General features: G+C 35.2%; 1 protein-coding gene across 4 annotated transcripts in view; it reads left to right on the top strand.

Moving 5' to 3' along the window:
* Positions 1–26,824, top strand: part of LOC145259140 (sister chromatid cohesion protein PDS5 homolog B-like) — a 246,488-nt gene that overhangs the window by 1,925 nt on the left and 217,739 nt on the right. Inside the window, exon 1 of one of the 4 annotated variants that reach the window (XM_080116837.1) lies at positions 2,054–3,195. The exons of the other annotated variants lie outside the window; for them this stretch is intronic. The gene's annotated coding sequence lies outside the window, so the exon portion shown is untranslated. Of the gene's footprint in view, positions 1–2,053; positions 3,196–26,824 lie in introns of those variants that run through there. 4 annotated transcript variants of the gene reach the window in all.

Raw genomic sequence — 26,824 nt, 5'->3', positions numbered from 1 at the left:
AAATCCCAAAATTGTATATTGATCAACGTTTTGTTTTTATTTAAAGACTTCATCGGGGTGATAAATGAAATAAAGACGAAAGGTTGATGAATATATAAATAATTTTTTTTCTCTCCTTTTTTACGTTGGGATATTATTTCCATAATTTCCGTTATAAAAGTGTGTTTATTTGATGTATCATAGCTTGATCCATTTTACGTTAACTTCCTTTTAACATGCCTGGAAAATAGCAAACTTTTTTGTGATTTCACTTAACTTAAAAAATATAGAAAATCTTGGGTTTGTATTACTGTACACATAGATTCAAAAAAGTTGTCAAAAAAAACAAATATATAGCAAATAAATGTTATCAACTCGTTTTAAAGTGAGTAAAACCACTACGAACTTTTCCAGATAGGTAGAAGAAGAGTAACTTATCTTGTCTGATAACATTTATTTTTTGACAACTTTTTCGAATTTATGTGTATAGTAAAATAAACCCATTTATGTAATTTTTGGAATATGACGTCTTCGTTCCGTGATGAGTACGTAAATTCTAATGATTTGTCTATTCTTTTCTAAATAAGCACCATGTGCGTACATTTTCATTGATTTTGATTTTCGCTACTTGTAATGGATGGGTATCTGTATTATTTAAATATTTACTGAAACAGTTTACAATCTGAAAACCGCGATTTTTTAAGACAGTTGACGAGGTTTGGATTTGTGTTAAAAAACAATTTAGCTCTTCAAAAAAAAAGAAAAAGAGAGAGAAATGAAGATAGCTTTCAAATCACAAACTGATTCACGATTCAGTCATTTCGCGGACTGGCTCACAATTTTTCGTTGTTTTTAAATGCTGAAATCCTTTTGGATACCCACTGTGCAGTTTACTATCCGCAAACTGCACAAGTAATTCAGTGTAAGTCCAGAGTTCAACCTAATAAAAGGGGGGGGGGGATACTGAAAACTCTGTGCCAATAGCGCAATGTGGTCTGAAATTTGAAACTTGTTTCACTTTAAAAGTTATGTCATGCGATAATCGGTCGACGGTGTCAACAGAAAATAAGTTAACAGCTCGCCACTACTTGTTTCAAACGTAAAAAAAACCCTTAAAATAAATAAAAAACACTAAAAATGGTACTTGTGTATCTGTTACCTCGCTGAAACAATATTATTTAGAAACCCATTCTTAATATGGACAGCGAAGGGTATTTTGTAACTATTCTGTACTTTCACCTAACAATAAATAGGTTTGTTTTACTGTACACATAGATTCGAAAAAGTTCTCACAAAACAAATATATAACAAATAAATGTTATCAAAGGCAAGATAGGTTACTTTTCTACCTAACTGAATATGTTTTTAGTGTTTATATTTAATGTAACATGTTTATTCAGCTCGAAAAAGTGTTTACCGGTGTATTGGAAAATTTAAAATGGCGGCCGACTCTCTCTTTGAGGCGGTAAGTTTGGGAAAATGAGTTATAAATAAAAAACCAAACAAAATACAGTTAGAAACTCGCTCAATATATATTACCGTGACATAGGCTGACATATATTCGGCAGGTTTTTAACAGTATTTTGACTGTTTTTTTTATTTATAACTCATTTGTCCAAACTTACCGTCTGAGAAAAAGAGTCGGCCGCCATTTTAAATTTTCCAATACATTGGTAAACACTGTATGTTTTTCGAGCTGAATAAATATGTTACATTTAATAAAAACACTAAAAACATATCCAGTTAGGTAGAAAAGTAACTTATCTTGCCTTTGATAACATTTATTTGTTCTATATTTGTTTTGTGACAACTTTTTCGATATGTGTATATGTGTATAGTAAAACAAACCAGAACCCTAAAAATTTATCCAGTATTGAACTGGTTTAATTTTTTGTGGAGGGTGGGGTACAAAGATAGCGCCACCGTCACCGCCACGATGTTGTCTCCTTCGAGATCTCGAGAATCGCTCCAAGATTCGTAAATAAAAATAATGATGAGAGAAAAAAAATGAGGGGGGGGGTGCATTTTGAAAACGTTTAGGGAAGGGAGGAGGGGTCTGAAAGACAGTGCACGTACGACGGGCTGTTGTTTGTTGTAACACCATCGACTAAGTACCACGTGACTTAACTTTTCCCATCAGACCCTATTGCGCTATTTGCACTAAATTTGATTTTCTTAGTTTAAAAAAAAATCAATTGATAAATTTGTGATTTTGGGAATGTGACACATATACGGATACGTATATCAAAAATATTCTGTATCGTTTTTTTTTTTTTAATTAGGTTGAACACTGGACTAGCACCAATTTAATAATTGTCGGGTTTGTATTACTGTACAGTGTACACATAGATTCGAAAAAGTTGTCAAAAAACAAATATATGACAAATAAATGTTATCAAAGGCAAGATAAGTTACTTTTCTACCAAACTGGATATAATTTTCGTGTTTTTATTCAATGTAACATGTTTATTCAACTCGAAAAGCATACAGTGTTTACCGATGTATTGGAAAATTCAAAATGGCGCCCGCCCGGCACTCTTTAACACGGTAAGTTCGGGAAAAGGTGTTATAAATAATAAACTAGACAACATACTGTTAGGAATTCGCTCAATATATGTTACCGTGACATAAGTTGACATATATTCGGTGGTTTTGTAATAGTATTTTGTCTAGTTTAATATTTATAACACCTTTTCCCAAACTTACCGTGTTAAAGAGAGAGTCGGGCGCCATTTTGAATTTTCCAATACATCGGTAAACACTGCATGTTTTTCGAGCTGAATAAACATGTTACATTGAATAAAAACACAAACAATATATCAAATTCGGTAGAAAAGTAACTTATCTTGCCTTTGATAACATTTATTTGTTATATATTTGTTTTTTGACAACTTTTTCGAATCTATGTGTACAGTAATACAAACCCATTTTATTCGCAGTTTTGTGTTAGGGGTGTCAAAAATTCCACAAAAATTCTGATACATCTATTGGGGTAGTAAAAATTGATCCAAACTTTTCTTTTTATATCCTATTTTTATCAAATTAGTTGGTGCTTATATTGGCTGGGTAAAATCTGCCAACGAATTATTCTATAGTCGAGAAGTGAACAAATCATGTCAAAAACAAAAAATAAGTACATAAACTATCCGTATGAAATGCTACACAAATACACTGACTGCGTGACTGAAAATTAAAAAAAAAATGAACATTAAACCCGTACGTACCTATTATCGTTTTTAAACTTTAGAATATTGTGTTGGAAATATAACTAGTTTTTTTGTTTAATTTATTTGATTATCTTTACTATGACCGTTTCCACTTCATTTCTGGTTAATCCTTAAGTTTTTGTTTTTCTAAATAATGTTATACAGCTTTTCTTAACATGGGAGGACTTCCTTTACATATTCTATACTTCCACCTAACAATTTAGTAAACAAAAGATACCGTAAAAAACAATTGGAAATGAAGTAGGAAAAGTAATCGTTAAGATAACCATTTTTTTATCCGAACATTTTACCGCTGATTTTCAAAGCAACCATTGCCTTGAACTTTTTTTCTTTTTTTTTTTTATACGCTGTAATCTAATTATATACACTATTTATTTATATTATATTTATTTATTTATTTATATATTATTTATTTATAATGATGTTTTTGTTTGTACATATACTTAAAAAAATTTTTTTTTTTTTAATCGTACGATATTTTTAAGCCGATCTTATATATCTTGTAAACAAAACATTCAGTTATTTCAGTATTTTTTGTATTCATGTTCCGGTTAATCATTGAACTTGTTTTATTGTAAATTATTTTATGCTTTTTTATATATTGTTAATATAATTTTCTTTATCCATTTTATAAAATTCACTTTTAATTCATTTAATTGATTCTGTTTCATGCAACTTGGTTTTTTTCTTTTTTGTTCCGGAAGTATAATAATCCGCCATTTTGTTTTTGGAAATGGACATTTTTTTTTTTTTTTAAATTCTTTTTCGTACTTTTTTTTTTTTTTTTTAATTCTCTACAATGTTGTCAATTTTAGTATTCAAACATAAATAATCTTATTTTTTTCTGATATGTAGCATAATAATAATAATAATAATAATAATAATAATGGTTAAGACGAACAAAAAACACTAGCCCTTTTTTTCCTTCACTGAGTGATTTGATTACCATCTAGCGAAATTTTAATCAAGACGTTACCCCCCTCTTTTTTTTTTAAGTCTCTCATTCAATATAAAAATGTATTTACTATGATTATGTTGCATCCTATCCAACTGCTTTGTTGATATATTTTTCTTCCTCGAACTTTTTTTTGCCCATAATGATTTCAAAAACTAAATTAGATTTTTGGTGCTAGCACTTACTGATCTGCGCTATTTTTTTAAATTGTATTTCCAAATTTAATTAAAGTTTTATGATCTGTTTTTTTTTTAATTTTTTTTTTTATTTAATTGTAAGGTTAAAGTACAGAATAGGCACAAAACACCCTCCCCATGTTAAGAATGGCTTTTTAAATAATAACGTTATTTCAGCACGGATCAATAAGTACACTAGTACCAGATTTTTTCTAATAGAGTAATAGGTACTTGTACAGTTTAATCAAGGCATTTAAAAATGAAAATATCGAAAAAAAAAGGTTATAGTGTACATATCCGTTTTGGACTAAAGATCTCCGATAAAAAAAAAATCACTTAATTTGATCGAGTAGTTTCTCCCTCTCTTCTATTCTTAAATACTAGCTTTTCTTCCTAAAACTCGAAACATGACCACCTTTTGCTCGGTATCATAACAAATTGTTTTTTCGCTGTAAAAAGAACCCCCCAACTACTTGGTGAAATTTTTTTCCGGAAAACTTCATTCCATAACGGATACATACAATATAACCTTTTTTCGATATTTCCATTTTTCATTCATCTTGATTAAACTGTACAAGTATCGAGTAACATGTACTGACTGGATCAAATAGCTCTAATGTAAATAATAAATGGGATGGATTGATAAATTATGGTGAAAAATGAATTTACAACAATATTGGGGTGGTGCTGGTGATGTTATTAAATATAATTTGATCTATATATTTATACTAACTGAAAACTCGTCTTGGGACATGCATTGTGTTTTGCATACATACATGGAAAAGAACAGTTTTGTGCCACTTTTATGGTCCCTTAAAATCTAAATGCAGTGCAACCCGGATATAAGAGACTCAGCCATGAACCTCCTACACCTTTCTTATATCCGGGTTTCGCTGTGCATTAACAGGGGCTCTAAGTCGTGACTAGATAAAATCTCTTATATCCGGGTTACATCGTATCTATGCTACCTTATCTTTAGAATCTTTAAATTTCGACCAAAATTCATTAAATGAATTTGATTCTAGAAAAATTAAAATTTGGTGAATCTAAAAAGATTGGTGTCTGGGTGAAATTTCATGCAAATCTGAAATATTTTAATTTTCAAATCTGCCGCAACCTTTTAATAATCAAAAGAGACTGAAATCTAGAATATTTATTAAGTGATGGTTATTAAAATTTCATAAAAATCTGAGTTATCTAAAACTTAATGAAACAATGCCTAGCAGCCATGTTCTCAAATTCATTATGATCAGTTAATCACTCGTGCACACATCTATCTGTTCTATACAGGATTTAGATGATATCTGTTAGAGTTTTTAACTGTTAACTTTATGCATTACACTGTTAATCTTGTTTGCATAAAAACTGAATATATGTGTGTGTGTGTGTGTCTGTGTTTTTTTTTGTTTTTTTTTTTGTTCATTTTTATTAAAAAAAATTTTTTTTTTTTTATGGAAATCACTCTAGACAACGCGTGAAGGATGTAATAAGAATGAAACATGATTATCGAAAAGACAGGAGATGCTTATTGAAACAACCAACAGAAAGAGAATTGCTCAAACCTGTGGTCCTTGGAAAGAAGCTACTGGAATAGGAAGTTGAATGTGGTATTGAAACAGTGAATGGATGGAGACCAATGAGTTGAATGCAAGAAGCTGATCAACAACTTCAAACACCTACTGAAGTTGGACATGCAGTGTTTCTTCTCCAACAAGAAAAACTCAAGATGAGAAGATCAACTCTGGAAACAGTAGATAGCTCACTGCCTCGTCTAAAGACGTACCCAGAGTCACACAAATACAGCTTCTAGTGATAGCTGTGGTCTTCAGTGTTGTCAACAGTGAATGTAACTTCATGTCATCTCACTTCTCTCCTGAAATTATGTTTCTGAATTTTTGAGATAAGGATTGATTATTCGTATCATTTGAATTCTCCGGAAAACTGTTTTCATTTCAGGTTTTCACAATGTTTAGGTTGATGTAATCTCCAGCCTTCTTTAGGTATATTTTAACTCTGGGATCTCTCTGTCAAACTCGGAAATCTATACGGAATTTCGAACAGAACCCTTTATTTAATCTACAGGAATAGCATGACTGGATAGAATTACTCATGACTTCTACTTAGTCATGGCTGACAGAGCGAGAGCATCGCATTCCTATAGATTAAATAAAGAGTTCCATTCAAAATTCCATGCAGATTCCCAAGTTTGACAAGATATAAGGTTGGAGGTTACATCGACCAAAACGTGAAGGTAACATTCAAAATGTGGAGAGTGATTGTTTGACCAATATATCAATCCGATATCTGTATATTTATAAACTTGAGTTATTTGTTGAACTCTGTGAAATTAAAGCACCAAACTCATGTTCACAATAGAACAACAGCTTTCTAATATACTGATCATATATGTAATATGATCAATGTCTGAATGAAGGTTAACAATATGCATATTGCTTTGCAAAAGGACATCTCATTAATCATCTGTTCGTTTTGTTTTTATTTATTTTTTTTGGATGATTAGGTATTTGTCTAGAATTCCCTCTATACTAACAAAATTCAGAAAAATCTGTATGATATACCGTAACAAAATATTTTATTCCAAAAATCATATAAGTTGATCAAGTAGTTTTATTTTTCTAAATAAAATTTTAAAAATCTTGCAAATTATCTCCTTTGTTTCTTAAAACTATTTTAAAAATGTCAGTGCAAAACAGTCGCTCCTCGGTACACTATAAAATTTTATTTTCTTATTTAAAAATAAAACTACTTGATCAATTTGCAATGTTTTTTTCATTACGGGTACAGATTTTATTTTTTTTTTTAATGTAGGAGGAATTCTGAACTAGCACTCATGATTTCATTTTACTATGATATCTAGTTCTATTTACTGGTGTTTTTTATATGCTGGATAATAACTTAGCATTTTTGATGAAAAGGGCTTGTAAATTTTCAAAATGGCTGTGATTCTACGTTTCCTTAATTTTCCGAGGTAATGCCAGGACACAGGTTCTATTAGTTATGAATATAATTATACCTTATTTAGTTTTCTGTCTGTATTTTCCATTTTTTTGCCCATAGCTACAATTATCGAATGCCCTCTAATGAAAATTAAAAAGTTAATACTCAGTTGTAATTCATATTTGGATTCTTTCGACTACTATTCTCATCTTGAGTGCCATTTTCACATTTTGGATGATATAATCTCTGACCTTCTTCAGGTCTATCTTGTCAAACACGGGAATTTGAATGGAATTTCAAACGAAACCCTTCATTTACTTTACGGGGGTAGCATGCTCTCATTCTGTCAGCCATGACTGGATAGAAGTTCTAAGTAATTTGCAATTTTTTGGTCGTCTACACTGAGAATTGAACTTTCAACAGAATATTACTTTTACAATTGATTTTCTTAAGCACTTTAACCACTGCGCCACCGGTCCTTGCGGAAGGTTACATGGACTGAAACGTGAAAGTGATTCTCAAGATGAGAACAATAGTCCAAAGAATCCAAATAATACAAATAACCAATCCTCATCTCAAAAGTTCAGAAACGTAATATCAGTTGTAATTGACATAAACAGAGTAGAAGTGCACTTTTTACATTAAGCAACCTTGTAACTTTTGCTTCCCTTACTTTGTCCTTTAGTCCTCACATTCCTTGAGTGATGTTTCCGACAAAGAAGAGATTTGTTATTTTCTAAATTCAAATCTACCCATCTAACACTAGGTTCTGACTTTGAAGCATTCTTTCTTTTTTAAAGATTAATGCCAAAAATTGATCAGATCCTCGTGTCCATTCTTGTTTTTAAATTATTATTCCTCTGGCAGGTTTACCATTGCATGTTTATGCTAATAGTTTGATTTACTAGATTTTATGAGATTTGTACTGATATATTCAATGTAAAAAATGTTTGCTTTATTGCAATAATAAAAAAAAAGATGACATGTTTAAATAAGAAGAAATAATTCAGATTTTTTTTTCTTTCCTAGGAATTCATTTAATCTTAATTGGTGTGTATGTCACCATCTGGCCTAATGTTAGATGTCTAAAATAAAGGTGATTGATGCTGTCCATAATTTAATCCTCATTGATGTGGATGCTGTAAATGTGGCAGGCCTTGGGGATATGAATGCTTCTCATAAGGTGGTCCCCTGCTAACTTGTATGCTATCCACAAAGGGTCTCCCTGCTGATGGTCCTGGATATGACCTTGAACTATATCCAGTGCTGAGGCCCCATCTTGCGGGCTTTGGTTACCATTGCTCCCAGGTCCACTCTGACCCGGAGTGGTAGTACCTGTTAGGGTCCCAACTATGGGTTAAATAGAAACCAACTTGAAAACAACAAATATATTCTACTAAAAATTTTTCTTCAAAATCTTTGGATTCAGCATTAAATAACCCGAAAAGTGTTGATATGCCGTAAAACAAAAACAACCAACAAACCAACCAACCAACCAACCCCCTGCTGATGTGTATGCCAGGCGCAGATGGTCCCTACTAACATGTTTTTATTATAACTTGATGTCAAAATGATATCTTTAAATAAGAAGAGAGAATTCAGTATTCTATTTTTTTTTTCTTAGGAATTCATTTAATCTTAATTGGTGTGTATGTCACCGTGAGACTGGTTCTTGCGAGCCAGCCTCCCAGACCGCTTGTGACGCAGCGGCCGGCCCGATCTTAGCGCATCGTTCCCCACCCCTCCAGAGGACGGGGAGAGGTAGCGCAGGAGGAAAGTGTCGATCTGCCCGGTTACCACCTCTAGGTCGGTACCCTGGCGGATCAAACCAAGAATCTGCCGCAATTCAACGCGAACCTGATCCAAGGATGAATCAAGCTCTCCGAGAACCAACTCAACCTGATTCTCCACCTTCGGCTGCCAGCTCCGATCATCCACAGCTGGACTCAAAAAATCGCACTCCACAACCGTCTCCCCCGCAGGAGAGTTCAAACTTCTCACACCCGCCGGAGACTGCTGCTTGCCCAGGTGAATTAGGCGCTTCCTCACCGCCTCAGCCGAGCAGCCAAAACGGGGAGAAATTGCGGCACACAACTCCGCCTTCGTTCGATATCGATCCCTCATCTCGGACGCAGAAGCTGACAAAAGTGCATCCTCCTCCGAACTCGGTCGAACCGGGACGGGCCCCAGCAACCCTGTCCTAGTTGAGATCTTCCGGCATGCCTCCGATGTTGGGTCAAACCGCGACCAGAAGCAAACCCACACAAAGGGGGAACGATTTCCATCACCGTCTGATCCAGTCGGTCGGTCACTGAGGGTAGCAGGGTCCACGGAACCAGGGGGTTCCGCGTTTACTTTAGATACTTTTCTAGGAACCACTGCTATACCTAACGATGATAGATAGCTAAAATAAAGGTGATGCATGCTGTCCATAATTTAGTCCTCATTGATGTGGATGCTGTAAATGTGGCAGTCCTTGATAATATGAATGCTGTCCATAACGTGGCGCCCCCCTCCCTCGCTGACGTGCCTGCCGCGCGCAAGGTGTCCCCCCCCTAACGTGCATGTTCTTATAACTGAATGTAAAATTTTTATCAAATTAGAAAATGATTTTTTTTATTGTTTTTCTTAATTTTACTATGACTTTATCATTAAATTTTACTATGTCATTATTATTAAATTTTACTATGTCATTATTATTAAATTTTACTATGTCATTATTATTAAATTTTACTATGTCATTATTATTAAATTTTACTATGTCATTATTATTAAATTTTACTATGTCATTATCATTAAATTTTACTATGTCATTATCATTAAATTTTACTATGTCATTATCATTAAATTTTACTATGTCATTATCATTAAATTTTACTATGTCATTATCATTAAATTTTACTATGTCATTATCATTAAATTTTACTATGTCATTATCATTAAATTTTACTATGTCATTATCATTAAATTTTACTATGTCATTATTATTAAATTTTAGTTTATGCATGTTATGACATAACGATGTTAGTTTTCACTGATATGAATACTGCAAACATGGCAGTCCTTATTGATGTGAATGCTGCAATTACAAGGTGGTTCCCTCCACTGATATAGATGCTGATCATATGGTAGTCATTGTTGATGCTCTTCTTTTTTTTTTCTTTTTTTTTTTTTCTTTTACATGGGGGTCACCACTTATCAAGGCCCGGAGGCCACTCTGGGATAAGGATTATTGCATGTACAGTAATCAATGAGATAGTATTGTAGTAATCATTAGTATTGGAGATTTGATAGAGTGTCTTACTTAGAGGGGCGTTTTTTTTCAGGAATTTGTTTATGTTGGACTTGAAGACATCCAAGTTGTAGTCAGATGGGAAACAGGCAAAACGAAGAGAATTCCACAGTCGTGCACTTCTGAGAAAGAAGCTCTGCTTATGGAATCTACGTTTGGATTTAGGCACAGATAAAGAGTGGGGAAAATTATTGACAGTAGTTTCAGCCAGACTGGTGTTTCTCGTGAAAGTTTGGCGAGGGGGGGGGACGAGAGATTGGGGCTCAGACGAGCACCTGCCATGGAAATAACGATAAAACAAAGACAGGCTCGCAACATCTCTTTTGTGGGAGAGAGGCTGCAGGGAAGAGAAAAGGGCATCCTCCACTAAACCACAAAGCCTATTTTGTACTCTGTCAAGGCAGGATAGGCTGTTTTTAGCAGCTCCTGCCCAGATGTGGCAGCAGTACTCCATCCTTGGACATACTTGGCTTTTATACAGATTTTTCCAAAATGAAATGTAAAATTCCATTTCTTGTCCAGAATTTCCCATTTATTAAAAAACAAATGTAAAGAAAAATCTTTATGATATACGCACCCGTGACAAAATATAAAGAAATATCATATTCTAAAAATTATGTAATTGATCCAAGTAGTTCTATTTTTCAATAAGAAAATCAAATTTTATGAGTATCGGAAGAGTGACTGTCTCACTTTAGATTTTGAAAAAATCTAAAAAAAAAAAAAAAAAAGATTGCAAGATAACTCGACAATAATTAAAAACTCAAACGATTTGTGTTGTAATGTCCATTAATGACTTAAAAATAATTTTCTTTATAAATATAATACTATTTGATGAATTTAGGTGCTTTTTGGAATATATTTTCACTTTGTCACAGATAAGTATATCATACAGATTTTTTTATTATTTTCTTTATTTAAAATTTTTTTTTTTTAATCCTTTGTGACAAGGCTTCATAATTTTTGTATTCATTCTTTTTATGAACTGTTACCCTCATCTTACAAGACTCAACATTCCTATCCCGTCGCGGTTAATCACCTGAAGATGGCCAGGAGATGTATTGGCCTAAACATGGTGAAACAACAACTATGAAGACTAGCGGAACCTGTGGAAATTCCACAGTGGACTCTTTCATATATAATTATTGATATTGGCATTCTGTGGATGTTCAGTGTAAATGGAGACGCCCTGATATTATTCTAACTCTTTTGTTAAAACTGCTAAAGTATTTATCTAAGCTGGCAGGAATGCCTGGTGTAGCCTGGTCGTAAAATCTGCTTAAATATCATTTTTTAATTTATACATATTTTGTATATATTACTATAGTCAATTTTCTATTGATTCTTATATATAATAAAGTTGTGATTTCAAAAATATATCCATATGAGTTGAGTGCATCAGCCTGAATCAAAACCAAAACTTATGAAGAAAATGTGTGTGTGTGTGTGTGTAAATTGAGTTCATTCAGCTATAATCAAAGCCAAAACTTATGAAGAATTCTTAGTAAAATTATAACAAGAAATGGAAGGTCATAACAACAGTCAATCGGAAGAAAAAAGATGTAAGCGTAGCACACAAAATAACACGCTAAAAGAATGAATGCACAGATTTTTCTTTATTTGTATTTTTTAATATATGAGGAGTTTTGGACAACAACCAAAATTTCTTGTTAAATTAGAACATAAAATGCAATATTTTTTTTTCTAGGAATTTATTTTAGTTCACGTGTATGTTCACCTTCTAGCATAACGTCAGCTGCAATAAAGGTGAATGATGTCAGTTCTCACTGATATGAATGCTGCACACGTAGTGGTCCTTCCTGACATGAATGTTCTTATATTAAAACAAAGAATGCAATATTTTTTCCTTTCTTTTATAGGAATTCACTTAATGACATACACACCAACGTAAATTGTCTGAGATAATGATATTAGACTGAAGCAATGAAGGTGATGGATCCTGCTCATTGATATGGATGCTGTCGATAATGTGACTCGTTAATGTGGATGCTGCTAAAAATGTGGTCCTTGCTGACATGAACACTAATCACATGATGGTTTTTCTTGATATTGTACATACTCGCTGAATGATGCCAACATGGTGATCTTTGTTGATGTTATGGTCCTAACTATTGTTGCAGCTATCACTCAAAGTGGCATAAGCTGACTCATATCGGACTGGCAAAGTGGCATATATCTGCATACAAGACCTGACAATTCTAGGACTCTTTGACCACAATTGAATTCCACTGGTAAAACGTGTAGATCTTGAGGTTTGACTTGACTTTGTGGATTACTTTGCAATTTTTACCAATCAGTTAGCAGATTTAGAGCTATCGATTTGCTTGTAAGGGTACCCAAGTTGTGGCCAAACTAGCAATATACCATTCCGATGATGTTTTCGATAGTCTGAGAAAGATTTATCCTCTAATTAACAATTGTGTTTTTGACCTTGTCAAGTAACTGAATTTGGAGAACTCCTCTTAGACAAGACTAATTAAAGAAAAAAAAAATTCCTGCACCCAGTAAAAAAAAAAAAAAAAAAAAAAATGCATACTCAGAATGCTCCCATTTCATACCCATACAACAGTAATGTTGACTTTCGTTTTTTATATTCTTGTTCACTTCAAACAGTTCATATTGCTAATTAGACATAAGGGGATACTATTTGGGACTATTTCTGCTGAGGATTACGTGAGATGAGCAAGATGTTTGTTCACATTGCATTTAAACTTCTGCATGTTGGTAGTCAGGGAAGCAGGAAACAGAGGAAATTCTAAAGTCTAGTAGTCTGTGAGAAGGAGATGAACAATATGTGAACATTCCATTTATTGTCATTTGTTATATGTTTCAGCTCTTACTGCTGAGCAGCCTTTTATGTTTTGCTGATTAAAGTCATTCCCATCAATCTGGTTGTTCCTCCTCACTTCATGACGTTACGAACAGGATCAAATCTGTGTGATACCCAGTCTTGGACTATCTTGCCGAAGAATATGGCTCTATCGCATCATAAAAAAAACTATCCAAACCTTGACAGCTGATCACTTGAGTTCATTGAGTATTAAAATACTGGGTGATAAACTTGCAAATTTTTATCATGCAAAGGCGTTTTTTCAGTAATTAGCACCTGAGAGTTCTTTGGCACATGTTCAAATCACCATTTCAAACCTCCTCTGGCATCTGTCAAACTCCCACATGTTAGCGTAAGTATGACGCACCCACAGTTTCATAAATTCTTAGTGGGCTGGAATGTATTCAAGAACATTACTGGTATTCCAGTGTCCCAGTTTGTCAATCACCTATACAGTGCCTGTGAGGAAGCAGTTCAGAACAGTTTGATAAATTCATATCCTGTTTTTTTTTTTCGAAATAGATGAACCTTCCATGCTACAATGTGTTCAGACCATTGTCGCCGATAAGATCAATTCTGCAGTGCACCAAATGAGTTTCAATAACCGTACTCAGCATACAAGGGAAAGTATTAAAGAGTACATTGTTCGCCTCAGATCCCTTGCTGCTGATTGTGAGTTTGCTTTTTCTTCATGCCAGTATGACCTATCTGACATGAATCTGTAAGATCAGTTTATTCGAGGACTTATAAATGAATTGTTGCAAACAGACATATTGGCAAAGGCTGCTCAGCTCAAGACCCAGCAAGATGTTATTCAGCATGCAGAAGCTTTTGAAACCGCACTCCGTGACCAATCCTAGCTACAAGCATCTTCCACAATTCAATCTATTCGATGTGCACCAGCGAAGCGCAATACTCATCAATGGCAGCGCCCCAATCAGAGCCATTCTTGGAATTCTACTTTCACAGCAGCATTCTAATCCGAACCATCCTTAGAATCCTCAGCACTCTTCACAGTGGTTAAAGTCATGTCAAGGTTGTGGTAGCATTTTGCACAGTATTTTGTGTGCATTACAACATCGACTCTGATGTTTTTACTGCTTGTGACGTTATCCAAGAAATTGAGGCAGAAGGCAGTAAACCAGTGACATTGAGTATTTTCCCTGTTAGTGAAGTGAACATTTGTTTGGATGATCCTCAACATTTTCGCATTATGAGTGTTGCAAACTCAATTGAATCTGTGCTAGGAGCAAGTCAAAGCGATTGCAGGTCGAATTCTTGTTCGCAAGAGTTGGATTCCAGTGACGTTTGTTGTTGAGGGCCTATCAACCAAGCAAGACCTGTATATCTGTGATAAAGTGGACAGGCTATACTTTAGTAAACAGGTTTGTGTTGATGTGAACATTATATCCACTTGTTATCCTCATCCAATTCGTTTTGTGGAACAAAAGCAGTTTGACACTGTTTGCTCAGTTCAATGCAATTTTCCTGAGAGACCTTGTTTTTGCTTTGCAGCACTCCTGTCTTTTTTCTCTTGGTTGCCCAGATTTGTTCATCGCAACCGATCATAAGCCCCTCATTGGCATTTTCAACAACCGTGAGCTTGGTAGTATCACAAATCCCAGGATATACAAATTCAAAGAACAAACGCTTCCCTGGAAGCTTGCCATTATTCATTGTCCAGGGAAGTGGACCAAGGGCCCAGATGCCCTGTTACACTATCCGGCGAATATTTCTTCCATTCTTGCATTTCAGTGACTTTCCCAAAATATTTGGATATTCCAGAACAGGATATTGCTTTCCAAACCAGCAGTGTTTGTGCTCTTTACCAGTTGGGTAATGTAACTTTGGGCCACGTTGCTGATGCCGCACAATCTGATCCCCAATGTCAAGCCTTGTTGAAAGCTGTGCCACTCAGGTTTTCAGAGAAGCGTAATGATACTGAACCACTATTTTGCGATTTCTGGGAAGTGCGTAAAAGACACTGTATTTGAGTGTATTGTTTTGCTCAATAAATGTTTTATAATCCCTCTTCCATTACGGAAACTGGTTCCAGAAAATCTTCGGCACATCAAGGGGTAACTTGTATGAAATTTAGAGAAAACCAGTCTATTTACTGGCTAGGATTTGATGCCAATATCCGTAATTAAAGATCTTCTTGTTGTGATTGCACTGAAAATGCCTCTTCACAACATTCTGAGCCACTGATTTTTCACTCCAGCAAGTATTTGCTGACTATTTCATGATAAATGGCCACCACTATGTAGTTATTGTTGATCGTTTCAATTGCTGGATTTGTGTCTATGCCTTTTGTTCGAACAAGCTAATCAGTAAACACCTTAAGAACACTTTTCATGATCTTTTCATTGCATATGGAGTTGCTGAGGAAATTATTAGCGACGGAGGACCTCAGTTCATTGCCAAAGAATTCCAAGATTTTCTAACTCAATGGAGTGAGAAACACAGGTTGTTTTCAGTTGCCTATTCCCAGTCGAACGGCCGCACAGAGATGGCGGTAAAGACTGCTAAAAGGATTGTTCATGATAACCTGTCTCCCGACGGAAGTCTTAACAAGGACAAAGCAGCACACACATTCCTTCTCCACAGAAACACACCATTGCCCGGTATTAAACTTGGTCCAGCTCAGATTCTCCTTCACCGTTAGTTGAGAGATAGCATCCCTACACATCCGGGGCATTACCAGTTGCACGCAAATTGGATTATCAGTGCCGAGTAGCGTGAAAAAGCATTCAATAACCAACATTGAGTAGTGCAGGATGACAGCAATCAGAAGGCGCTTTGTCCACTTCCAGTTGGTACAAATGTTGTTCAGGATGCTGAGGGTAGGTGGACCAAGGCTGGAACTATTGTCGAGGTTTTTCCGTACAGACAATATCAAGTTAAGTTGTTCTTGTCAGGGAGAGTTACACTTTGGAACAGACGTCACATTAAACCATATACACTGTTGCCAACTGAATCACGCTCTTCTATTCCTTCGACCCATGTTCCATTCAGCTCTCCATCTAATACGGAATCTGATACTCATGAAAATCCTGTCATTTTACAGCAACAAACTCCCTCTGTGGGCATTTCATATGATTTGAGTGATCTTAACCGTCAGGTTGACAATTCAGTCACCACCAGTGGAAATGACATTTTTTTTTTTTTTTTTTAAATTTTTTTTTTTTATTACATTTTCACCCCAAACAAGGCACATTGCCACTTTGGTGTAGGGGGCTACTACCAGGGTCAGCAACTACTGGGGCACTATGTAGGGATTTGGGCATCAAGATGTTGGTTCACGTTGCACTTGAACTTCTGCATGTTAATACAGTTAGGGAAGCAGGATCCTGGAATGGAATTCCAGAGTCTAGCGGTTCTGGGGAAGAAACTACTGGAGTAGAAAGATCTTTTACATCTAGGGATCTCTACAGTGTGGGGGTGGTATTTAGCTACCTGTCGGGTTTGTCGAGGATGTCTGTCATGGGGGCACAAGTGTCTGCAGTTCGTCAGAGCATTCACCATCAAAATTACTTGTAGAACAAGCAGAGGGATGCAACGTTTCGTCGATGGGACAGAGGCTGAGCTTAGATGCCAGTTCAGGGCCTATCAGATTGGCGACTCTTTTTTGTACCTTGTCTAGGTGCGAGAGACTAGTAGTAGACGCACCAGCCCAGATGTGACAACACTACTCCATACATGGGCGAATGGTGGCCTTCTAGAGATACAGGATACTTTCAGGTGTCAGTAGTTTTCTAGCACGGTAGAGAGAGCCTACCTTTTTTGCAGCGGCCCTGGCAATGTTTTCAATATAATTGTTCCAGCTCATGTTTCCTGTGAACGTTAGGCTAAGCAGTTTGAAAGATGTACTCTCAGACAGGGAGCCACTGGCCATTGCTATTGGTGGCAGACATTAAATGCAATCCAACAAAACTTCCACGAGTGCTAAAAAATCTTCTTCCTTTCAATCGCTCAGGACTGAAAGAATAGCTCGCTAAAGGAAGGAGATAAACAATATACATGTCGTGTTGTTGTCGGCAGGAGGAGATGAATGATATGTGAACATTCCCTTTACTGTCATTTGTTCTTTGTATGTTTCAGCTCTCACTGCTGAGCAGCTTTTTATGTTCTGCTGATCAAAGTTATTCCCATTAATCTGGTTGTTCGTTCTCACTTTAAAATAGCAGACTTTTCAGCATCTAGGGACCTTTATAGTGAAGAGGTGAGATTTTGCTTCTAAACTGGTTGATTCAACCCTGTCTAAGAGAGAGAGAGAGACTAGTGGTGGATGTGGCAACAATACTACATGTATGGATAAACATTGACTTTGTAGAGATACAGGACACTCTCAGGTTCAAGCAATTTTCTAGCTTGGTAGAGGGGATCCACCTTTGCAACAGCCTTAACAATGTCCTCAATCTATCCGTGATAGATAGATGAGAATTTTAGTTGATTACTGGATCTTATTTTTTGACTGCTTAGAATATTACATTTATTATTAATTTATTAATATTACATTTATATTACATTATATTATATTTGTAATAACTATCACCTCGTCAAGTTTAGTTGATGTCTTTCTAAGCAAGTACAGCGTTTCCAATCATGGATGATCCTGAGGTCTCATAGGGCGAGTCAATCTGTCCCGATTCAGTAATCAAAAACCAACTACTTGTGAGTCTGAAAGTGCTGCAGGCGTGCCTATGATTTTTGCCATTCAGGTCTTTGTTTATGCATCAGCATGGTATTTATTTCTCTTCCACACTGATAAATGTGACACAATGGTCGGAAAATGGAATTGAAAAGTCAGCGCCCGTGGGGAGGGGCACTTTGACCTGCAAAATGTGACTGAGCAGCCCCGTCGACATTCCCCAATAGAGGTGCTTTAGATGATTACCAATCAACTAATGCCTTCTCAAAAAGAGAAGGCAAAGCCTGATAGGGTGGACGTGCTAGAATTGCACATTTTTTCACAATTAACAGGGAAAGATCATTACAAGAATGGTCTAGACTGTTGATTTGGGTGTCGAGATAAAAAAAAACCCAGCAGCACCAAGGCACAAACATTACCCATCGGCATGCTTGTCCCAAATTTGTAAAGAAGGGCCTTGTGGATGAGTTATACCTCCAGGTACTAAGCTGCATTCCTGAATTATCTTGTACAGCATTAAAGAAGCAAGAATCAGAAATTCAGTTGTTGATGGAGATTGACAGTACTTGATCCACAGGGTATCAGCACCGAATTCAGTCATATATGCAGATCAATTGCTCTTATTTCCCAGGTTTCATAACTATAGAAAGGACTATTTATACCATAGCTTGATAGACCCAACCTTTGATACCTATTGAGATGTTGACTCATTTGAGTAGTAATTAATCCCAGACTACCGCAGTGTGAAAGGAGAAAACAGCCTTTCAATTGAACAGTGTCTGATCTAAGCTGCTCCTGATAGCCCTAACTTTCGCAGAGAAGAAGTGGCTTACCTTCACGTGCAAACTACAAGTTTGTAATCCATGTTTTGTGATGACAAACTTGTTGGCCCAAGAACTACATTTTTGAAGGCATATACAGCTGGCTGAAGCTAATCAAAGGGTAGAGTGATGTGGATCCCAGATTTTGCTGTATGATTGTTATCTCTGCTTGAGCTAATTTGACTAAGTTGTAGGGCCACTTAGCAAGAATTAGACAAAAGTTCTGTTTTTAATATGGTGAAAATCCAGTTTCCTAAAGGAGGACACTCTGGATTGATACAAAAATTAAAATTACTTTAGTCTTGAAAGATTTCTCCTTTATTGGTCAACAAGTATAATACTAGGACAGATACTACACTTTAATTTTAGCAAAAAGTGGATAATTGTAGTAGATTTATAAACTCTACTAATTTATGAAATCAAATATTGTTTTGTTGTACTTTTTCATGTGTATCTCAAATTAAACTAATTGAATTTTCCTCAAAATTCAACAAAAGTTGTGATTAATGGTTGTTATGATCAAAGTATTTTTGATCACACGATAATCAATGGAAATTTAATTTTTTTTTTTTTTATCCCAGTGCCTAGTCATCACCGCAACGGGTCAAGGAGAGGAGGATATCAACAATTGTATCAGCAATGCTCATCTTGGTTTCAGCCGTTTTCGATCTCAGCTTTGATCCCGAGTTGAAATCAATGCTGGTACTAAGATCCTCATGTATCAAACTATCGTCTGCCACCATTTTATTGTACGGCTGTGAAACCAAACCGATAAGAGAGAATAATCTAAGAATGTTTAAGTTGTTCGATCACGACTGTTTGTGTTGCATACTTTGTGTTTGTTCATCTCGAATACGATTGTTCGTTTTCACTGCAAAACTCTTTGCAACAAACTCTCCTCCTGAGATCATTCAACTAGCTCCTTTTCAAGGTTGGAAAAAAAACTGTGCAAACCATGATTGTCATCTGTATCTTCTATGTCACACCTGGTCGGGATTCGGCAAATTCTCTCAATGGAGTTGGCCCAGTCACTCCAGGGCGAATGCCAAATCAAGTACAATTGAACACCCACAGAAGATGTACCATAGTCGTTTTCATTGCAACGGAAGAAAGGCAGCATCATCTGTCTGTTTCTACTGCATAGAACAACCTGCCAGAAAATATTGTTACAGTGCCTACCATATCTAAAATCACAGCTTCCAACAAACATTCAAATTGTATATGGATATAAATATTTTCTGTCTTATGTAATTTGTTGCATTTGGCTATTTTTTATCAATAAATTTGATTTAGTTTGCCCATTTTTCAAGTTTTCAAAATGATCCTGAGTTTATTTGATTGAATTATTTTTGACCCCAACAAAATTATAGCTTGGGTCCTATGAAGTTGAAAATATCCTCTATAATTTAAGATTAATGATTTGAGTATTGGTTAGCTATTATATAAATGATGGTTGTCTGTGTGTTTGTATGTGCGCATGTATGTTCAGGTAAAATTTCAATACTACTAATCAAAGACCCACAAAGTTTATATCTTCTTGATCGGTGTTGCTCTGAATGTATAATATCTAAAATTTAGAAAAGTATTTACATTTAAAATGGATAGCTATACTAAATGAATGACATTATTATTTTTTCAATAAATTAAAACAAGTGAACAAATGGATTGAATGGAAGTGAAAGAGGAGTTTAAGGACAGAAAAATGAGGTGGGGTGGGGGGGAATAAAGAGATGGGTAAGAGAGAGAGAAAGAAGTTTTAATTTAAAGATGTTACACATGCTATTTGACTACTATTTAGCTTTTCATTTTTTTATGGTGAACGTCTGTAGCCCTGCTATGTAGCAATAAAAGATCAAGATAATTTTGATGAGTGCAACAATAGAAATAGTTTGTTGTTTAAATGTGTATAAATTTTAAATATGACTTTTGTTTGGGTTATTTTTGGCTGTTCAAGTACTCTCTTTACAATATTGCAACACATTAAAATGAGAGAAGAACGGGTTGGCCAAGAGGTAGGAGAGAAGAAAAGAGAGAAAAACAAGTACAGGGAGAGATAGAAGTTTTAGTCTAATGATATTACACACACAATTTTATTTCGTCTTTTATGACCCAGGGCAATGCCTGGTAATCTTGCTAGTAACTGATGGTGCTTGTTAAGATGGTCAAAAGATCGATTTTTAAAAAAAATATGTCGTTGTAAACAAAAAGAACATTGATTAATTGTCATGTCAAAATTAGTAATGTATCCAAATATTATGGAAATTCATTGAGTAGAAAGTTATAGTTGAAAGTAATTTTTTTACGATACAAATGGGGAAATGACATTTTTCGTTGATGCTTTAACAAAGACGGCAAGATTTCAAACACAAGGGATATAACTCATAGGTTACAACGTTGGCCACCTTTGAATGGTGACCAACGTTTTAGCCTAATTGATAAAATTTTGTAATATTTGGATATATTACTATTTTCGACATGGTAATTTAGTAATATTATTTTTGGTTACAAGGACATATTTAAAACTCAATCTGTTGATTCAATCTTAACAAGCACCTAATTGATAAATGATCGTTACCAAGAAATTTTAATGTTGTTGCGTAAAATGTCATCTCCAAATTGTTCACAATAGACAAACTTGGTGTTTATTTTTATTGATACTCAAGTATAAAATGGCAGTTGAAAATGGCAGAAAAGCTTATGATACACAGCAAGTATCAGTGAAAAATATTAATGTATATAAAAAATTACAGAAAATAAGAAAATAGAATTTTAATTAAAAAAAAAAATTTAGTTTCCTATTTGGAGTCAACAAACTCCAAAACACAAGACTCAAGTCTAGAAGTCTATTCTGTTGTAGAAGATTATCTCCCTTCTTATATGGAGATACTGTGCAAAACAACAAAAATAACTGCTTCTAAATGCAAAAAAAAAAATAAATAAATAAATAACTTTTCTACTATATAAGTTTCATGTGTTCACTAATTGTAAAATTTATTAGTGTCACTTTTACTTAGTCAACTTGGCATGCTTTTTTTTCAAAATGGCAACAATTTTGTCAGGACTTGGTCACAAATTTTAGAGTTAAAAGATAATAAGCTAACTCTTAAACCACCTTTGGATGTAAGCTTATGGTTCCATTAACATTTTTTTTCTTTTAAGTTTAGAATTCCCAGCCAAGTCTCAACCATCTGGAAAAACACAGTCCCACAAAGAGCCTCTAATCAAATCAGAGTTTATGGACTAATTTTTTATTTTTTTATTCATTTTCTGGTCATCTCAGTATTTTTATTAGGTTGAGAAGAAAGTCCTTGCAGAATTTTTAATTTTGATTTCAAATGATGTATTTCAAAAAAAGTTTTCGTTATAATACCTTTACTTTATATATTATTTTAAAGAACAGTTTTCGCTCTATCTAATCGTTTAAATTACAATCGTTTTAAAAAAATTGTCTTTTTTAGACTGTTGAATACAAGATGAAAAAAAAGCAAATTCACACAATTTTCTTATTTCGATTCAAGCTAGGTTGAAAAAGCTGATAAAACAGCTTTGGCCCAGGAACCACCACTGAACACACAGCACAATAGTGGTTTAAGAAATTTCATGGTGGCGACAAGTTTTGAAGATGATAAGCGGCCATCTGATGTTGACAATGATCAATTAAGAGCCTTAGTCAAATTCAATCCATGCACAACTGTTTGAGAACTTTCTTCTGAATTAGACGTAACATATATGACAATTTCCAACCACTTGAGAGAGATTGGGAACACAAAAAAACTTGATAAATGGGTGCCTCATGAATTGAACAACAACAAAAGAACAGCCGTTGTGAAGTGTCATCTTCCCTTCTTTTACGCAATAAAAATGACCCACTTCTCGACCAGGTTGTGACTTATGATGAAAAGTGGGTTCTTTACAATAATTGGCGATGCTCAGCTCCATGTTAGACACCAACGAAGCTCCACGATACTTCCCGAAGCCAGAATTGCCCCAAAAGAAGGTCAGGCTGACTGTTTGGTGGTTTGCGACCGGTCTCATCCATTAGTTTTTTTTTTAATGCAGGCAAAACCATTACAGCAGTGAAGTACTGTGAACAAATGGATGAAATGCATCAGAAACTTTGACAACACCCAACATTAGTCAACAGAAAACGCCCAATTCTCCCCCCCATGATAATGCCCGACCACATGTTGCTAAACTGACCCTGCAGAAATTGAACGAATAATTGGGCTATGAAACTCCGCCTCATCTGCCATACTCTTCAGACTTCTCACCTACCGACTACCACTTTTTCAGTCATCTCAACAACCTTCTGCATGAGAAATGCTTCAAAAACCTTAGCAATATAAAAAACACCTTCAGCAACTTCATCACCATCGGAATGCAAGATTTTTACGCTATTGGCATAAATACACTTGTTTTGCATTGGCAAAAGTGTTGATTCTGAAATGCTTATTTCGATTAATAAATTTTTGTTTGAGCCGAGATATGTTCATCTGAATTTAAAAGTTAAAAACTGCAAGAACTTTCTTGTCAACTTGATAGTTGTGATTATCACACTCTTAAAATGGTTTCTTGATGCTACAGATTTTTGTCTATTTGCTGCTTATTTATTATGGCAGTTGAATCCGCAGAATGCTTGCTGCATGTGTGTAATAATAGCTGCACATATCTGAAGTTATCCATTGAGTGGTGCTTGTTGAAGAATTTCCACTGTAAGACTTGTGTTCTGTTTAGATGGTTGTCACATGATTAATTAAAATCTTTTTAAATGCTTTAGCTTTAAACCAAGTTTCATTATCAGACACTAGCAGAGTGACCTGCCGTTGCCCAGGATTGAATAATGATCAACGAATGTCTCATACTCTCATATTTTTATTGTCATCGAAATCTGTGAGATCGCCCATATTCCAATCGAATCACTGTGCACCAGGAGGAAGCTCATATGTCTCCCCGCAGTGACTTAGTTCACGATACATTGCACTCTACAGAACTTGTTGTTTTTATAAAATTAATTTTTTTATATATAATAACTTGAATTAAAGTGTAAAATGCAAAAGTCAATTATCATATTAAAATTGTGCTTTAAACAGAAACGTTTTGAACGTGCCCCTATCATATCAAAGGAGCTACTGTTGTGTAGCAATAAAACTTCTCAAGTTCGCTTCTGGTATATTAGGTTGCGTATAATGTTAACTTTGATCAAAATCGCCTGTTTCTTTTTTTCATTGGATTATTTTGATTATCAATATTTATCGAAAACATTCTGATCCAAAACCTATCTAAAAACACTGCCGTGCAGATAAAGTACCTTTGTGTGAAATTGACCCAGCTGTTTTCGTATTCATGGAGAACAAATTCAGACACACAGACAAAGTTCGTTTTATATAATACAATAGAAATAATTGTATTAAGAATAGCAAATCTTGCAAAAAGTTGATTTTGTTTCTGCTTGTAGGTTTCAAATAATTTGACAACTTCTGACTATTTTGTAAAATTATCTGCAAAAGCTTTTTACTGGTGTTTTTGTTCTGCCAGATTTCACAATATCTTTATTTTCTTTACCCCCTTCCAGGCAAATAAATGTAACTCCTTATGTGGGTGTTCATCTTGGTGAGTCTAGAATGTTGTGTATGAAAATAGTTAAATAATTTTTCTCCACTAATGTTGGTTTCATTGCATACTCACCATATAACAAAATACCGTTACAAAAACAAAATAGTTTTCATAATTGAACTTTTTCTTTTGCCAGTATGGGATTGATTTCTTTATTTTTTGTAATAAATTCGGTTTTAAATCTGATATCCTTGATGGTTATTGGTAATAACGTTGGAAAGTACATTCATTTTTGTACATTTATCTTTATCTTCATTTTTGTATTAATACAGCAATCACTGTTTCCTGTAGAGGTTCACTTAGTTTTACAATCCTCCTGCATGTTTTGTTTCTTTGAAAAAATTCCAGAATATGTTCAAATTCTACATACAGCATGTGACCACATGTGCTTTTACTTTGCCCTCATCAGCCGCTAACCAGAGGTGATGACACAGTTTCGGTGGCTAAAACGGGACTGCCACCCCTGGCGCTACCAGCAGCTATTGCTGCTGGGCAAAGCAATAAATAGGATAAAAAAAAAAATTTACCTGGCATATTCAAGCCGAGGAAAAACGCTGTTTTTAACTTTTTTCATTTTTTAACTTTTTAATTTTAATTTTTATTTATTAACTCTTTAATTTTCCCTTTTTTCTTTTTTTCCTTCTTTTCCCCTCTTTCCTTCTTTTTCTTTCCTTTTTTTCTCCTCCTTTTCCCTTTCCTTTTTCTTTTTTTCCTCCCTTTTTTTTCTTTTTTTCAAGAGCAGCCCGAGAACGGAAGAAGTGGACAATATTATACTCTCTTTGCAAATGTCTTCGAATTGCGCCAGATCCAGCATGACGCCTGTCTAACAATTGTTTGCAGGCGACATTTTTGTTTTTTTAAAATCCCTTCCAGTGACGCCTATTTTCGAAAGAAGCGAAATGGTGGAGTGTCCTAAAAATCCCCGACATCCAACCTCGATAGGCATCACATTGCACATCCATCCCTTTTCTATACACTCAGCACGCACGCATTCGTACCGATCTTTCTTTCGTTCATGAGCCTCTGAGAAATTTTCTTCCCAAGGGACAGTTAGCTCGATTAAAAATATACTCTTTTTAGAGTCAGACCAGAGCAAAATATCAGGCCGCTTTTCCGTTTGGATGATGTGCACTGGAAATTTCAAAGATGTCTTCAGATCTGCTGAAACTCTCCAATCCTTTGCCCCATTCAATAACTTCATATTGGGATTCAATTTATTTTTCCTCTTTGATGGACATTTGCCTTCCTGGCAAGTGAACCCTGGGTTCACTAGTTGTTACAGGCTGTTTGTTAGCTAATATACACTGGGATGATATTATCTCAACCAGCACTTCTAGAACCTGGTTGTGTCGCTATGTAAACATTGGGAGGGATTTTGAGCATGCAGACAAGACGTGACGCAAGGTACCGCGCTCTTTTTGACATATAGTACATAGATCAGAATCTATATATCCCCATATATATATATATCGATACGCATGGCAGTAGGTCATATGTAGACCACACATTCACATGGTCTTTGTTGTTTTGACCTCACATTCACATGGTCTTTGTTGTTTTGACAAATGATATACTTTGAAAAGATGATTTCTCGTTTTGCAGGAAATTTCCTAGAGCCAAATATTTATTGTAATGGATGGTTGACCATTTACAAAATAAACTTTGCGTGTAAAAATTTACTATAATGTTCTTGATATGCGGGGTACTATTTTTACCCCCATGACAAAGCTCAAGGGCTACAAAGCTGTCATACTCATCACCCTATTCTGGATGTAAGTCGTGGATCGTCTACCAATGACACGCCAGAAAACAAAATCACTTCCACACTACCAGACTGAGGAAACTACTTGGCTAGCAGTAAAGGATACAAGACACAGAAATCTTCACCCATGTTAGGTTCCCAAGATTCTGATGAAAGCCTAACATTGCTGGGCTGGTCATGTAACCCACATGCCATACTCCAGAACACTCAAGAAGCTTCTGTATGGTGAGCTCCAACACAGCAAGCATTCTGATGGCGGCCAGAGAAAACCGTTTAAAGACACTCTAAAAGCATTACTGAAGGCCTTCAACATTGAACCTTCATCATAAGAGCAGACAGCTTCAGATGTGACCAAGTGGCAGACCACTGTTCACGATGGTGCTTACCAATGTGAAAGTAACAGCAATAGTGCTGCAGAGAAGGCAGATTAGAAAGAACAATTCTTTAAAGCCCCTGGTACCTGCTACCATTTCCTGTCCCTGCTGCTGCAAAACTTGCCAAGCATAGATCGGACTTATCAGCCATCTCTGCACTCACTG

This window comes from Euprymna scolopes, chromosome 34 (genome assembly GCF_053919585.1).
Source record: "Euprymna scolopes isolate OS-2025 chromosome 34, ASM5391958v1, whole genome shotgun sequence".
Taxonomy (NCBI): Eukaryota; Metazoa; Mollusca; class Cephalopoda; order Sepiida; family Sepiolidae; genus Euprymna; species Euprymna scolopes.
The sequence above is the reverse complement of the archived record's forward strand: the minus strand, read 5'-3'. Positions and strand labels throughout refer to the sequence as shown.